Source organism: Lynx rufus, unplaced genomic scaffold (genome assembly GCF_022079265.1).
Source record: "Lynx rufus isolate CCGP_SWC_20201006 ecotype Redwood Valley unplaced genomic scaffold, mLynRuf1.p SCAF_2, whole genome shotgun sequence".
Classification (NCBI taxonomy): Eukaryota; Metazoa; Chordata; class Mammalia; order Carnivora; family Felidae; genus Lynx; species Lynx rufus.
This window is the reverse complement of record NW_025814834.1, coordinates 213,441,334-213,448,400: the sequence shown is the minus strand read 5'-3', so window position 1 is coordinate 213,448,400 and position 7,067 is coordinate 213,441,334.

The window sequence follows — 7,067 nt, the reverse complement described above, 5'->3', positions numbered from 1 at the left end:
AGGCTGGGCATGGAGTGTGTGTGTGCGTGTGTGTGTAAGTGTGTGTGTAGCGGGGCATACGTGGTGTGGAAGGCAATGGGGTGGGGTGGATGCTGGGAGCCAGGAGCAGCATGACCCTCCCTCTTGTTCCTTTGCACCCCAGCGAGGTTTCTGAACTAGCAAGAGGCCGAAAGTCATTGGGTTTCGTATGGCAGAGATCGACAGGGCTGAGGCAGAGCTAAGTCTAGACAACACAGTCGAAGGCAGGGAGGCTGGGAAGAAGCAGAAGAAGACATCCAGGATGCGTGAAGCAGGCCTTTGCTCTGGATCGGATGCTTTCAGGAAGGAGGGCAATTCTTAACACATCTTATTTGGAAGCAGGAGAGTAGACAGAGGCTAAAGAAGCAGCAGTCACTCATATTAGCCATTTTGGGTCATTATATGGTGACTCAGACCATCTCCGTATTTCGTCTGTGTTCAGACATGATTACGGAGGGGTCTTGGTTTTGCATGAATCCATCACTGTCACCGGGTGGACTTGTCTGATGTCAGTGTTCTGTGACTTGTCTATGTTCATCAGGAAACTACCAAGGCCCGGGTGACAGTGCCAGGGTCACTGGCTCCTGGAGGTCAAGAGCTTCTTGTTTCTCTCTCTGAAGTGAGTTATAGACACTTGCAGAAATCGGGAGGAGACTGGTTTCCACATGCACTGGAAAGAGATGTACGAGGTGCCTGGCATATGATGAGCATTAAAGTGTGTGCTCTGTATAGTTTGGTATTTTAGTTTTCGCTAAGCATGTGCTAGAGTATTTTGTTTTCTCATGGGTGTGCACATCCCCCAATGATACTTGGCACAGAGTAGACAGTCAATAAAATTTGTTGAATGAATAAGTGAGGGAATTTATTTAACCATCCTTCTATTGTTGGACGTTTAGGTATTTCCTATTTCTGGTGTAAATTACACAGTGCTTTGCACACATTAAGTAGAACATGTGTTGTCCAGCTGCCCCAGTCCCCACCACTCCCTATCGCCCCTGAGGCTGGGATTGTTACATTTCATCATACATGCACTGTGGTTTTTCTTAAAGAAATATTACTCTGTACCCATGTCTCTACCAAAGATGGAAAGATAAAAGTAGGACTGAGACAGTCGTCCATTTCTAGAGAAACAGAAGTGAATCGTTGGCAAAATTGATGAGTATCTTGTGGGTAAAGTACACAAGTTGCATAAACCGTGCTTGTCTTGTAACCAACTTGCCTTGTCTGTTGGCATATTGCCCTTCACTTACTGGATTTGAAAGAGCATGCTTTGTCTTCTCTGTGTGAGAACACCCCATATGGCAAACACCCAGCTGAAGACGTATCCAAAGGGCAGCATCCAAAGCAGTATCCACCCTCAAGGGTAACCTGTGTCCTGACTTATAACACCACAGGCTAATCTTGCCTATTTGAACTTTATATATGTGAGACCATACAGTTTGCATTCTTTTGTGTCAACCCTGTGTCTGTGAGGCTCATCTCTATTGTTATAGTTTGTTCGTTTACATTGCTGCATAATATTCCACGGTATACATATGCCATCAGTCATCCATTTCCTGTGGGATGAACATTTGGGATTTTGTTTCCAGTTATGGCTTCTCATGAGTAATGCCTTTAGAAACATTTTTATACGTCTTCTGGTGAGCATATGGGTACTTTCTGTCAGATACATTCTTAGGAATAGAATTAAGCCTGGTGTTTTGTGTTTTTTTCCTTTAAGATTCTGCCAAACGTTTTTCTGAAGTGCTTAAATCCATTTGAAGCACTTTGACATGGAGCATTCATGTGGTGGTAAGTATGATTAGTGTCCCCATTTTACAGATAAGAAACCTGGGGAAGAGAGAGGTGAGCTAACTTATGTTAGGTCATGCAGCTGGGAAAGGCTGGAGCTGTCCTGCATCACACACCATATTGTTTCTCATGAAGGTCCAACCTGGCTCCTATAAAATGTAGTGTCTGAGACATAGGAGGTGTTTAGTGAGGGTCTGTTGAGTAAATGGGCCACTGAAAGAATCGGTCCTCCAAAGGAGGGGCTGAGGGGGCCTCTCAGTCTACTCTGGCTCCGCGGTTGATTTTTAGGGAACAGAACAGTTTGGGTTGAAAGATCTGCAAGGGTTGCCATTGCAACTGCTTCCACCTTTTGAAGAATTTTGGTCTCTTATTTTTTTTTTTATAAATAAAACTTTTTTTTTTAGCGTTTATTTATTTAGTATTTATTTTTGAGAGAGACAGAGTGCCAGTGGGGGAGGGGCAGAAAGAGAGGGAGAGAGACTCCCAAGCAGACTCCATGCTGTGAGCGCAGAGCCGGACGTGGGACTCGAACTCACAACTGTGAGATCATGACATGAGCTGAAGTTGGATGCTTAACCCACTGAGCCACCCAGGCTCCCCTGAAGAAAAAAAGTCTCTTAAATCACATAAATAATACATCATCATTACGGATATATTGATAACTCCACCCAGAGAGTCACCGGGAAGATATAATTGGTTATTTCCATATAAATAAACACTGTTATGTAGTTGAGATTATCATTCATTTCCTCTGTGATTTCTGTATTAAATTTTTTTTAAATGTTCATTTTATTTTTGACAGAGAGAGAGAGAGAGACAGACAGACAGAGCATGAGTAGGGGAGGGGCAGAGAGAGAGAGAGAGAGAGAGAGAGAGACACGGAATCCAAAGCAGGCTTCAGGCTCTGAGCTGTCAGCACAGAGCCCGACGTGGGGCTCGAACTCATGAACTGTGAGATCATGACTTGAGCCGAAGTTGGATGCTCAACCAACTGAGCCACCCAGGCGCCCTATGTATTTTTAAACATAGTTAGAAAGTTCTTTTCCTCTCCAAAGTTGTAAGAGTTCTTCTGTGTCTTTTTCTGGTGCTTTTATAGTTTTCATTTAAAAAAGTTTATATTTGCCCCATTTGGAGTTTATCATGGGGTACAGCCTATGACATGGGTTCAATTTCATTTATTTTTTTCATCTGGCTACCCAATGATCGTACATCGTTTGTTAAAAAGCCCATATTTACTCAAATTGTTAAGGCTTTGAGATATGTTTTAATATCTAGCCTGGCCATTTTCCTTCTATTGTTCTTCAGATTTTCCTGGATGAATTTGCTTATTTTCCATTTGAGATTCTGAAGTAGCTTTTGTAAATTTCAGGCAGGGGGTGGAGTGGGGGGGAAGATCTATTAGCACTTTTGTTGGGATGTCATTAAATTTTACAATTATACCAGAGGAAATTGGCAACTTTATGATATTGAGTCTCCCCACCCAAGAACATACTACGTAGCCTTCTTTGTTCCTAAGTAGTATTTTAACGTTCTTATTGTAGATTCATGTATGATGTAAGGAAAGGATATAAATTCATTCTTTTGCATGTGGACATCCAATTGTCCTGGCACCATTTCTGGGAGACTGGTTATTTTTTCTCCCATTGAATTATCTTGGCATTCTTGCCAAAAATCAGTTGACCATAAATAAGACGGTTTAGCTCTGGACTCTTCAGTTCTATTCCATTGATTCATATATTTACCCTTATTATGCCAGGACCACACAGTCCTGATTACTATAGCTTTTTACAAAGTTTTGAAATAGGAAAATGTGAATTCTTTTTTCCAACTGTGTTCTTTTTTTCAAGACTGTTTTTGGTATTCTGGATCTGCTTGTTTTCTACAGGAAGTTTAGGAGCAGCTCGTCAATTTCTGTAAAAAAAAACAAAAAAACACAGTTGGGATTTTGCTGGGGGGATGCATTGAGTCTGCAGACCAAGTTGACAATATTGTCTTCAGTATCATGAACAAGGGGTTAAATTCATTTAAGTGTTTTGTAATTTCTTCCAACAGTGTGTTGGGGTTTTTAGACTACCTGTTTTGCAACCTTTTGTTAAATTTCTTCCTAAATATTTTATTCTTTTTGATGCTATTGTGAATGGAATTGTTTTCTTAATTTCATTGCCAGCTTGCTGAATTCCTTTATTAGCTCTGATAGTCTTTGTCGTGGATACTGTGGGTCTTTTTTTAAATATATATATATATCTATATAGATATTAGATATATAGATATATGGATATACATATATACATACATATAGATATACATATATAGATATATAGATATATAGATAGATATATAGATAGATGATGTCATCAGCAAATAGAATTAGTTTTGCTTCTTCCTTTTCAACCTGGGTGTCATGTATCTATCTGTCTATCTGTTTATCTCTATTTCTCTGTCTCTGTCTCTCTAATTATTTGTTTTTGTTTGTTTTTACCTAAGTGCCCTGGCTAGAACCTCCAATACGATATTGAATAGAAATGGTGAAAATGGACTTCCTTGTCCTGTGCCTGGTCTTAAAGCAAAAGCCTTTTACCATGGCAGGGAGAATAATAGCCCCTTCCCTCCCCAAAGATGTTCATATCCTAATCCTAGAACCTGCAAATGTATACCTTGCATGGCAAAGGAGAATTAAAGTTGCAGATTGCTAATAAGTATAGAACAGGGAGATTATCCTAGATTATCTGGGTGAGTCAAATGTAATTGCAAAGTCCTTAAAAGTAGAAGGAGAAACAGAGGAGGGGGAACCAGAGAGAAGGCAGTGTGAGATGGACCTTGCCCAGTGTTTTTTTGGCTTTGAAGGTGGAAGAAGAAGGTTGTGAGCCAAGGGATGTGGGTGGTCTCTAGAAGCTGGAAAAGGCAAGAAAACAGATATTACTCTAGAGCATCCAGAAGGAATATAGCCCTCCTGACACATTGATTTTAGCCCAACGAGATCCATGTTGGACGTTTGACCTCCAGAACTGTATAATAAGCTTGTATTGGTTAAGCCACTAAATTTGTGATAATTTGTTACAGAATCAATGGAAACAAATATGCACCATTAAGTGTAAGGTTAGGTATGGCTTATTTCATCAATGTCCTTAACCAGGAAGTTCCTTTCTATCTTGGATTTTTTTTTTTTTTGAGTGTTTTTATCTTGAAAGGGTTTTGGATTTTGTTAAGTGCTTTTTCAGCATCTACGGAGATGATCACGTGGCTTTTGTCCTGTATTTTCTTGATATGGTATATTATATTAGTTGAGTTTCACCAATTGAGTTAATCAACTTTGCTTTACTGGAATAAATCCCACTTGGTAATTCATCCTTTTTCTATGTTGCTGGATTCGATGTGCTAGCATTTTGTTGAGGATTTATGTACATATATTCATCGGGGATATCGGCCTGTGGGTTTCTTTTCTCTAGTTGTCTTTGTCTTTGACATCAGAGTAATACTGGATTCACAGAATGATTTGGGAAGTGTTCTCTCCTCTTCCAGTAGAAGAGTTTGTAAATAATGGGAATTAATTCTTCTTTAAGTGTTTGATAGAATTTCCCAGTGAAGTTCTCTCTTTCTATCGATCACACTTGGAGTTCACTGGGCTTCTTGGATGTGTATAACCTTTCTCATCAACTTTAGAAGGTTTTCAACCATTATTTCTTTGAATATTTTCCTGTCCCTTGTCCTCTCTTCTCTCCTTTGTACCCCCATGATATGTACATCGGTGTGCCTAACGATGTCCCACTTTTCTCGAAGGCTCTTTTCATTTTTCTTTATTTGTTTTCCGTCTGTTCTTCAGGTTATATAATCTCTATCAATCTACCTTCAAGTTTGTGGATTATTTCTTCTTCCATCTCAGGTCTACTGTTAAGCCCCTCTAGTGAATATTTCATTTTGGTTATTATTCTTTCCAATTGTATAATCTTAGTTTGGTCTTTTAAAAAAATATAATGTGTATCTCTTTGTTGGTATATGGTATAGAAAATATTGCCACCATACCTTCTTTTATTTCTGTTAAGTGTGATATTCTTTAGCTCTTTGAACATACGTATGGTAGCTGCTTTGAAGTCTTTGTTAAGACATCTGGTTGCTCTCAAAGGAAGTTTCTGTTGCCTGTGTTTTTGCTTTTTCTTCTGTATGGATCATATTTCCCTGTTTCTTAAAATGTCTCATTTTTTGGTGATGTTGAAAACTGAGATATTACAATGTAGCAACGATAGGCTCCCCTACCCCTTCTCAGAGCTTTTTGCCCATATTGTCTGCTTGTTTGTTTAGTGACTTGGATGGACTATTTCAGTTACATGTGTTTCCCTCAGTGTGCAGTTCCTTTTTTTTATTTTTAATTTTTTTAATGTTTATTTATTTTGGACACAGAGAGACAGAACATGAGTTGGGGAGGGGCAGAGAGAGAGAGAAAGAGAATGAGACACACACACACAGAATCCGAAGCAGGTTCCAGGCTCCGAGCTGTCAGCACAGAGGCCGACGCAGGGCTTGGATTCACGGACCATGAGATCATAACCTGAGCCGAAGTCGGGATGCTCAACTGACTGAGCCACCCAGGCGCCCCAGCTTCTTCTTTTTTAAGTTTATTTTGCGGGGGAAGGGCAGAGAGAGAGGGAGAGAGAGAGAATCCCAAGCAGGCTCTGCACCATCAGCACGGAGCCGGATGCGGGCCTCAAACTCACAAACCGTGAGATCATGACCTGAGCGGAAGTCGGACGCTTAACCCGCTGAGCCACCCAGGCACCCCTCAAGTGTGCAGCTTCTGATGTCACTCCTCAGGGGTACAGCCTCAGGCCATGTACCATCAGCCTGGGATGACACTGTTTGCATTAGAGCTCTTTTTGACCTTCGCAGATCTCTCTGTTAAGCTACCTGCCTCTGTTAATTGCAGGCTAGTGAAGTAGTCACTAGCCCAGTAGGCCAGTAGCTCTCAACAGCACCCTGGGGCACAAATTGCCTCACAGGGTTCTGCAGGCTCATCTTCCGTACTGGGGGTGGCTCCTCCAGTCCTCTAATCCCGTAGTGCATGTGGTTGCGTAGCTCCAAGCTTCCGTGGTGTAGACAGCTGCTCTAACCCCGGCTCCTGCGGTAGCTTTCCCTTTGCAGCCCCCCCCGGGTAGTTTCATTTCAGAGTGCTTCCAGCAAGACACCACCCTGCGGAAGAATGGCTTTAAAACGGCAAGTTTGGAGCTGAGAGGCAATCAACTGATGCCTGGCAAAAACTCAGATGT